This window comes from Choristoneura fumiferana, chromosome 19 (assembly GCF_025370935.1).
Source record: "Choristoneura fumiferana chromosome 19, NRCan_CFum_1, whole genome shotgun sequence".
In the NCBI taxonomy this organism is placed as follows: Eukaryota; Metazoa; Arthropoda; class Insecta; order Lepidoptera; family Tortricidae; genus Choristoneura; species Choristoneura fumiferana.
This window is the reverse complement of record NC_133490.1, coordinates 6,686,643-6,695,473: the sequence shown is the minus strand read 5'-3', so window position 1 is coordinate 6,695,473 and position 8,831 is coordinate 6,686,643. Positions and strand designations below refer to the sequence as shown.

Genomic DNA, 8,831 nt, shown 5'->3' with positions numbered 1-8,831 from the left:
ATTGATTTATTTTTATTTAAACTTTTTTGTTTGTGGCTGTTAACACCTGATTGCCTTCGTCTTAGACGAAGATTTTACTTTATGCACTAGAGCATAAAAAGTCATTTTATGTCGCCAGATCCAGCATAAACACGAACTTCAGGAGCATGAGAAGTGAACAAGTTTTTTTTTTATTACTTATTTTATTTTATTGTATTTTTTATTCGAAGGGATGGCAAACGAGCAAGTGGGTCTCCTGATGGTAAGAGATCACCACCGCCCATAAACATCTGCAACACCAGGGGTATTGCAGATGCGTTGCCAACCTAGAGGCCTAAGATGGGATACCTCAAGTGCCAGTAATTTCACCGGCTGTCTTACTCTCCACGCCGAAACACAACAGTGCAAGCACTGCTGCTTCACGGCAGGATTAGCGAGCAAGATGGTGGTAGCAATCCGGGCGGACCTTGCACAAGGTCCTACCACCTGCTGCTGTTATGAGAGGGAGGCAAACAGTTATAATCACCGCTGATGGGAAATGATCTCCGCTGCCCATGAGTACCAACTACTCTAGTAGAGTCATTGGTCCGTTGCGGGCTTTTTAAGAAAGTATAAGCCCTCAAGTTATTGTTTTCCTTTTACTCTAGCAACCCTACTTAAATATCAACTCCGGCAAGCAGCGATGTAAATCAAAATTGAATTGCGACAAATGTAAAACTACGTCATTCACATTCGCACGAATAATGATTGGTATATTGAAGATGCTTACAAAGAAAAGGACAAGATAACAGAACAGGAACTGAAACCACTCCTCATCGATTTCCGTGATGATGAAATTTGTAGTGATGAATCAATTGTAGACTTCCAATTTTTTTAATCAGATTTCGACTATGGCTCATATTCATAGGCGCAGAGAGAGGGTGCAATTGTACCCCTTAGTCACAAAAGGAAATACACAGAACAGAACACAACTAAGACACAGTATAAGAGCTATAATTATAAGGTTTGATTGATACCTACTCCCTAGATGCAGATGCAAGATACCCATCCCCTTGTATATTTTCTTGCCGGTGCCTATAGCTAAATCCTCAGATCTTTCTGAAGGAATTAGAAATAGAATCAATGATTTTGAAAATTAAATCGACACTGTCTATTTTGATTAATATTCATTTCATTTGTACGTACTGTCGAACAAACGATTCATGTACCAGGGTGGATGGAACCATTTAATAATCATTTCATTATGATTTCCGTGACAAATTTAATGGGATGTCAACTTAACATTAGCTACACAACGGTTCCACTCTGATAGGCGATTCAGTTAGTTCGACTCTACAATGTACGAATGTTTTCGCGCATGTGTGAATCCTGTTACGGATTTGCGACAGATATTTTGTTATCTGTGAAAGTGTTGCCAATCCCATTTTTTTTAATTTAAAGAAAGAAAAGAAAGAAAGAAAATACATTTATTCGGAAAAGTAACAAACTTGAACGATTACATAAATAAATAACACAGACAAGGAAAGCAGTTACCATTCACGAAACGGACCCACCTCAGCATAATGCCGGCTCAGGAGCTAGCGCTGGTCTTCCGGTGGGACCGTGAGGCCGTCATTGCAAGCTGCGCGCACGACTGGACCGTGGAATTTACCGCCATTGCTGCCTCGATTAGTGGTCAGACTGCACTTGGTTTGGATAGGCATTTAACTAAATGTAAACAAACTTCAGCTGCCAGATTCGGTATATTCAAGGTTTTTATACATTTTACTTATCTATCATTGTAATACAAACTAGACTAGTGTATTTCAATACAGAAATGTAAATGTTTAGATAGTTTAATGGGAGAATTTCAATATTTAAGACACCAATTGACGTTGTTTTGTTTACATTTAGTTAAATACTTATCCAAATCAAGTATAATGGGCGCGTTGAAGAATTAAGTTTTCGATTTTAACAATATGCTCCTAGTATCTATCATACACATGATTGTTTGCTTAAACACTAATTATGCAAGTACCGAAGCCAATTTATATTTATTTTGTAACAAATAACTTTTATTAAGACATGTGTCTTAACAATAACTTCCTAAATATAGGTGATGTGATAAGGGTTGCACACATACACAATGCGTATCTGCAGATGTTTTTGCTGTAGTGTGGTACAATGTCCTATTGTTAAAATTGGCTCTGTGTGAGTGCCGTAGGCATTGTAGTGTGCGGCTACCTGAAGTTTTTATTTGGGTAATTTGAATGGTTCTCGTTTTTGGGTTGGACATGCAGAGCCCGGATAGCTCAGTCGGTAGAGCATTGGACTTTTAATCCAAGGGTCCAGGGTTCAAGTCCCTGTCCGGGCGGTTCTTTTGCTAAGAAACTATGTAAATAATGTTACCTTATCGGTAAAGTTAACTGTTGAGTTAACGTAAAATAAAATTAAGTTTTTTGTTTTATTTATTCATCTATATGCTGTTTCCACGACTCCGTCCGCGAAGAAGAATTCTTTAATCGCTATCCCGTGGGAACTATGCAATTTTTAGGGATAAATGATGGTCTTAAGCTAATAAATCGCTTTTTGATATTACATATACAGTATTTTTAATATACCTATATATAGCTCATGTATTACATAATATATCAAACTTCCTCGATTTAAATCATTATAAGAAAATACAACACGTACTTACCTAAACGTTTTTATTTGTCACTTCGCTCTGACCCGCCTGAAAGCCGTTTAAATTATAGTTATATTTAAGCAACTGAGTAGAGCCCGGATAGCTCAGTCGGTAGAGCATTGGACTTTTAATCCAAGGGTCCAGGGTTCAAGTCCCTGTCCGGGCGATTTTTTTATGTTTAGAGTCGTAACTAGTCTTAAGAAACTTATGGAGAGGCCACCTGCTTGTGGACACTATACTTAAAAGGTTTAAGTAGATTAATTTTCGGTTTCGGTTTTTTTTTAATTTTCATGAGACGACTCACTCTTGTTTCTGTTGCCCTGTCAATAGTTCAAAATTTAATTGGAAGAGATCCCTTGATGGGATAACTTCGTCTGTGTACATCGGTCTCTCAATGTAAACTGTTATAGTTATGCGTTTTATCCCACTCATATTATAAATGCGAAAGTTTGTAAGTCTGTTTGTTTGTTCTTCACGGTTAAACCACTGAACCGATTTAGCTGAAATTCGGTATACCTATGTACAGACCGGGATAATTTTTATTCCGGAAAACTGCATAGGTCCCACGGGATAGCGATAAACATTGTGAGGAAACCTGCACTCAAATGGGAAGAAATTCAATTCAATGGTGAGTGTGAAGTTTCCAATCCGCACTAGATCTACGTCGGTACTACGGCCCAAGCCATTTCATTCTAAGAGGAGGCCTGTGCTCATCAGTGCGATGTGGTCGAAATGATTACATAAATTCCAGACAACATAAAATAAAGTGACGTGTAACCTAAACAACGAAAAGTTGGAAAATCCCCGACTTTGTCACTTCAAACTTCAATATCTCAAAAACGGCTTAACCGATTTTGATGAAACAAATCTGCCATCGCTAGAAAACCTGAATTCACATAAAAAAACCGCATTCAAATCGGTCCACCCGTTTAAGAGCTACGGTGCTACAGACAGACACAGACACACCTAGCGGTCAAACTTATAACACCCCTCTTTTTCGCGGGGGGTTAAAAATATATTTGTCAGTACAACATCAAGATAAGCTATATTATTATCGTCTCTTGCAGTTAGGGGAGCCCTTAGTAATAGCTGCCGCTACTTTGCCTGTTGTGCTATAAACATGTCTTTGCTTTATTTATGTCCCTTCCTAGATGCCCCAGGGACCAAATTAGATGGCTATTAAGTCCATAACTATTAAATTACATTATAATACGAATAGGAATTTGTTATATTCTGGCATCATAATTTAGCGGTTGAGATTGAGTAGGTTTTCTTGGTAATAAGTTATTTATACTTATCTTTACATATTAGATTACCTTGGGTGCGGTTCAATCTGTTTATGATCTTTGTAACCCCCGACGCAAAAAAGGGGTGTTATAATATAAGTTTGACTGCTGTGTGTCTGTATGTCTGTGCGGCACCGTAGCTCTTAAACCGGTGGATCGATTTGAATGCGGCTTTTTTATTTGAAAGCAGGGTTTCTAGCAACAGTTCTTAGATATGTTTTATCAAAATCGGTTCAGCCATTTTTGAGATATTGAACTTTGAAGTGACAAAGTTGGGGGTTTTCCAACTTTATGTTGGTTAGGTTAGTTAAAGGTTTTGGTTGTTATATAAATATGTGTAATATGCATTTTAAGTATTATATACCTAATGTGACTATTATACTATTTGTTTATTAAATGCAAGTAGGTACACATTATGTCCACTGACATTATGCTTCGACAAAATATGCAGTTTGGTGTCATACATTTCGTTTAAATGTAAAGTTAAATTAGTGTATTTGTTTTTATGCAAACTATTGGACACCCGATACCTAATAAGAATTAAGCTTTAAAGGGCCGTACGTCAAAATGAAAGAACGGAACACTTATAGAATTCGTTTGTTGTTCGTTCGTTAAGGCCCTCTTTCTCAGGAACGCGTGGAGTCTTAAAATAATAAGTCTGTGAAAGTGTGTAACTTGGCGAAATCGACAAAATTCAGCTCAGTTTAAATTTTAACCATGAACAAGACGCCTATAGGAAATACGCAACGCTGGTTAAGTTTGCTCGGGAAATTAATTCAACCGCTTAACTCGCCGTTATTTATCGCCACAAAAAATAACAAAATGCTTAAAATGGCTCTTAAGGATCCCTGGAGCAGTGAACAGAGGGTATGCAGTAGTGCAATATCAAATTATCTAAAGGTGTATCTCAAATATTACTTCCGCGGTTATTTTCACATTGATTAGCTAATTTTCTAAGAAACTCTACCATAATACAGCTCTGCAACTTGTTGAGATACAAGTACCTGACTGTCACACATACTTAGGGTTACTGGACCCTAAAAACAAATCAGATTTACATTTCAAATTTACTATTTCAATTTAAGATTTACTCGTACTATTTCTGGTGTACAATAAAGAGTCTTTGTATTGTATTGTACATTAGGACCGTATTTTTGGTCTGTTAATCAGACAATTTTGTTCAATACCTAAACATACTTAACTTACCTATTTTAAAACCGAGTATAATAAGTCTTTAAAGCCGAATCCTTCGTTCTGCTTAATTTTGTTTCCTTTGCAGGCACTGCGTGGGTCACGTTCAGTAAGACCTAATACTGACCACGGAGCTGCATAGAATCATACATCGAGCGTAAAATAGAAGCGCAGTCTACTCTCCATCAAGTAACCTGCATTTTCGTTTGTCTACATTGTAGACTCTACACTATTGTCTATTATATACACATAAAATTTAACGATTTCGACCAAATTAAGAACCTCCTTTTTGAAGTCGGTTAAAAATGTAAAATAGGTACTATAGTGCTAGATTACTGAATACGGTATTTGACTATTTTGTATATGTTTTATAAATTAAAACTACACAATGCCTGTTATCGAATAGAGAAACAATTTTTAAGCTACCTTTACAAATAACAAAGTTATAAAGTTTTCAAATGCAAGATTAGACAGAGAAACACATACTGGCATGTGACGTAACACGCCAGTACCGCCATACTTGCTGCATAGAGAAAAGCATTTGAGAAAGAGACAAGTATATAGATTTAAAAAAAAAAACACTATAAATCCAATTTTCAACCGATTTCAGTTTTCTCGTCGCTAAACACTGTCTCTACATCTATATTTTCATAATAATATTAAGATATGGTAAATTCAGGAGTTGTCAAATACCGTATTATGACTGTGTACTGTGACGGGTAAGCCTGCTTCACTGCTTTCAGTTAGGGTGAAAATATCGTTGCATTCTATTAGTTTTTCAGCTAAGTCAAACTTGTAGAGCATTTAAAAAGGCAATCGCGTGAAGAATTTGTGAATAAGACGCACTCATAATAGATCTTCATGCGACGTAATTAGAGCGAGACATCTGTTATCAAATTCTTACAGCTACCTACTTTCCTGTAAAAGAGTAATGTGACGACTGAAAGAAAAGGCACAGCCCAAATCAGTGTATTTAGGCTCTAGATTCTTCAATGGCGGACATTTTCCTGAAGGATCATTAAGTTCCTTCGGTATGTGGAGCTTGCCCTTTTTTAGGGTTTCGTAGCCAAAATGGCAAAACCCTCATAGTTTCGCCACGTCTGTCTGTCCGTTTATACGTCCGCAGCTTTGCTCAGCGACTATATCAGTGCTAGAAAGCTGTAATTTTACACGGTTAGGTATAATTATTATGTAGTAGTAACTATGAAAAAATGTAAAAAAATATGGTACCTCCCATAGACGTAAAGTGGGGGTGATTTCTTTATTTCTAGTCTAACCTTATAGTGTGGGTATCGTTGGATAGGACTTTTTTTTAAAATCATCCGCCGAGCTGTTTCCACTAGAGCTGCGCTAAGCGAGGCTAGGTAAATGAAGGGATTCTGTTGTTTCATGACAAAACACATTTCTCATTTTACATTTACTTGGTAGACGATACTTAAACTCTTACAGAATGCCAATTCGTTTTATTAATACATACTTACGTGTGCTTATGCACCTAGACAACTGTTAAAAGTAATTTTATATCCCATATAACGAAAGTACTAAAACCTAGCAACATAGGGATACTAAAACATGTGATTTTAATACAGTTACCGCCTACGCAAGTAATAAGTATTTTGTGCAAGACATATTAACATATTAATTAAGACCTAGTTATAAATAGATAGTACCTGGGCGACCGAGCTTTGCAATGGCAAAACTAGAAACTACGCGTTTTCTCAAAGGTAAGACCAAGCTATAGGTATGGATTATTCGGCCCCGAATACCTCCATAAAATATTATCGAAATTGTTAAATCGTCCCTACTTTGAATAAAGCTCGTACCTCAAAATTGATACTTTTCTAAGTGAACTTTATGAACATTATTTGAAAGGTCAATTTTGAAAGATTAATTTAAGATACGAGATTTTTTTAAAGTAGTGACGAAATATTATTTATTTCCATTTTCCAATACAAACCACATTTCGGCTCACACCTTGCTGACCATGCCTTGCCAAATAGGTACCTAGTAGAACGAATGACAGGAAAAAAACAAGAGAGAATCAATTCCTACTTAATTTGGAATTTTGATCCTTCTGTAAGTGGCCAGTTGCTTATCGTGTAGTTTGTCATGCTGAGATGTAATTATCCTGTCTTTATTTACAGTTTCGATAACTCACTATTGACACACTATTAATTTGTGGTGTTCAATAAAGAATAATTATATTGTATTGTTTCTACCTACCTACTTACTGTTCGATTCATAACTTTACCTTCTCTCGGTAACTTAATGCATTCACTGCCACCGACGCATATATGCGTGCCGCTGTCATAATTATTCATACATTTTGAACGCACATGTGCGTCGGTGGCACCTGTGGTCAGTCAAGTCGTCAGGTAGCGGTGAATGCGTTAAACGCAGTCTGCTTTTCACTTTAGAGTATTTAGAGTAAGTAGTTGAATACTCAAAGGCTTTTAATGACTGGTTATTAAGTAGGTACCTACTTACCTAGGTTAAGTAAAGAAATACTGCGATAATATCAATTCTTTTTTATCAACTATTTTCATTTAGCACCTAATAGGTAACACATTTTGTCAATATAAAGTTGGCTATGTTAAAGTTGCTCACAAAAGGCAAAGTTGCCACGTTCGACAGTACTTAGTTTAGTCCACCTATCTCGGTACTATGTCTGTATTCAGCCATAATTTTTATCTAACCACGGCAATGTTATGGTTTTACTCACAACACGGGGGGGTAATCGTTCCGCCATGCTAAAATCCCATAAAACTTCGTGCTATTTAGGTTATTGGACTTAAGGTGTTGCAGCCTGGCCATCCATTAAATTTACAATGTAGTAATTCCAGTAATACACATTATACGATCCGAGGCGTGATTTACTCATTATACAGGCTATTTTTATCGAAACTAGCCAATTACTGGAACCCATTCGTGATGTAATCATTTTACCCTACTAGCGGTGTGCGAAGCGATAAAGAATTTGAGTGATACACTCTATGCCCGGATAGCTCAGTCGGTAGAGCATTGGACTTTTAATCCAAGGGTCCAGGGTTCAAGTCCCTGTTCGGGCGGCTTACTTTTTGTACGGTTATAAATAAAATGCATGATGAAATTATCACGATTACAAAGCAAAACCGAGTGATGACTAATTTTAAGTGAGCATCAATTTTAACACGCCATTTCACAATGATACTGTTGACTTGAGTATTTATGTTTAAAAAAAAAGTTTATTTCCATCTAAGTAGGTACAAATAAAGGTAGGTATGAATTTAGATTAGGTACCACGTGTTTTCTATTTATTTTACTTATTAATATCTAATGTAGAGACAGCATTCCATCAACGTTACCTCGACTTAGTTAAACACCGAATAAACTTTTATTTTTTTAATAAACCTTTTTTTTAATACGACTATTCAATGTTGACGTTAAATTTAACCGTCCACTCGCAAACTGTACACACAAAGCCGCCTTATAGCATGCGGGTAGCCCCGTGTAAGGCACTAATTAATTTGGAGCGCCATTGGGATATAAAGTACACAATACAAGCTAATAGTATTAGTGAATTTCAATACAAAATCGCTATAATACTATTTGCCTGTATTTTGTCATGTAATCAATCGGGCTCAGGTTGCATTTAAGGGGTTACCGAGTTTTTAGAAATGGACTATGGAGGAAGGGGGTGAAGGATAGTGAGAAAAGTCAGTAACAAA

At 36.6% G+C, this 8,831-nt stretch overlaps 3 non-coding genes across 3 annotated transcripts; all 3 read left to right on the top strand.

Moving 5' to 3' along the window:
* Positions 1-2,259: 2,259 nt before the first annotated feature.
* Positions 2,260-2,332, top strand: TRNAK-UUU (transfer RNA lysine (anticodon UUU)). The gene has a single exon. It is a non-coding gene; the product is annotated as a tRNA-Lys (tRNA).
* Positions 2,333-2,740: 408 nt separating this feature from the next.
* On the top strand, positions 2,741-2,813 carry TRNAK-UUU (transfer RNA lysine (anticodon UUU)). The gene has a single exon. It is a non-coding gene; the product is annotated as a tRNA-Lys (tRNA).
* Positions 2,814-8,119: 5,306 nt separating this feature from the next.
* Positions 8,120-8,192, top strand: TRNAK-UUU (transfer RNA lysine (anticodon UUU)). Its single transcript has one exon. It is a non-coding gene; the product is annotated as a tRNA-Lys (tRNA).
* Positions 8,193-8,831: the final 639 nt, after the last annotated feature.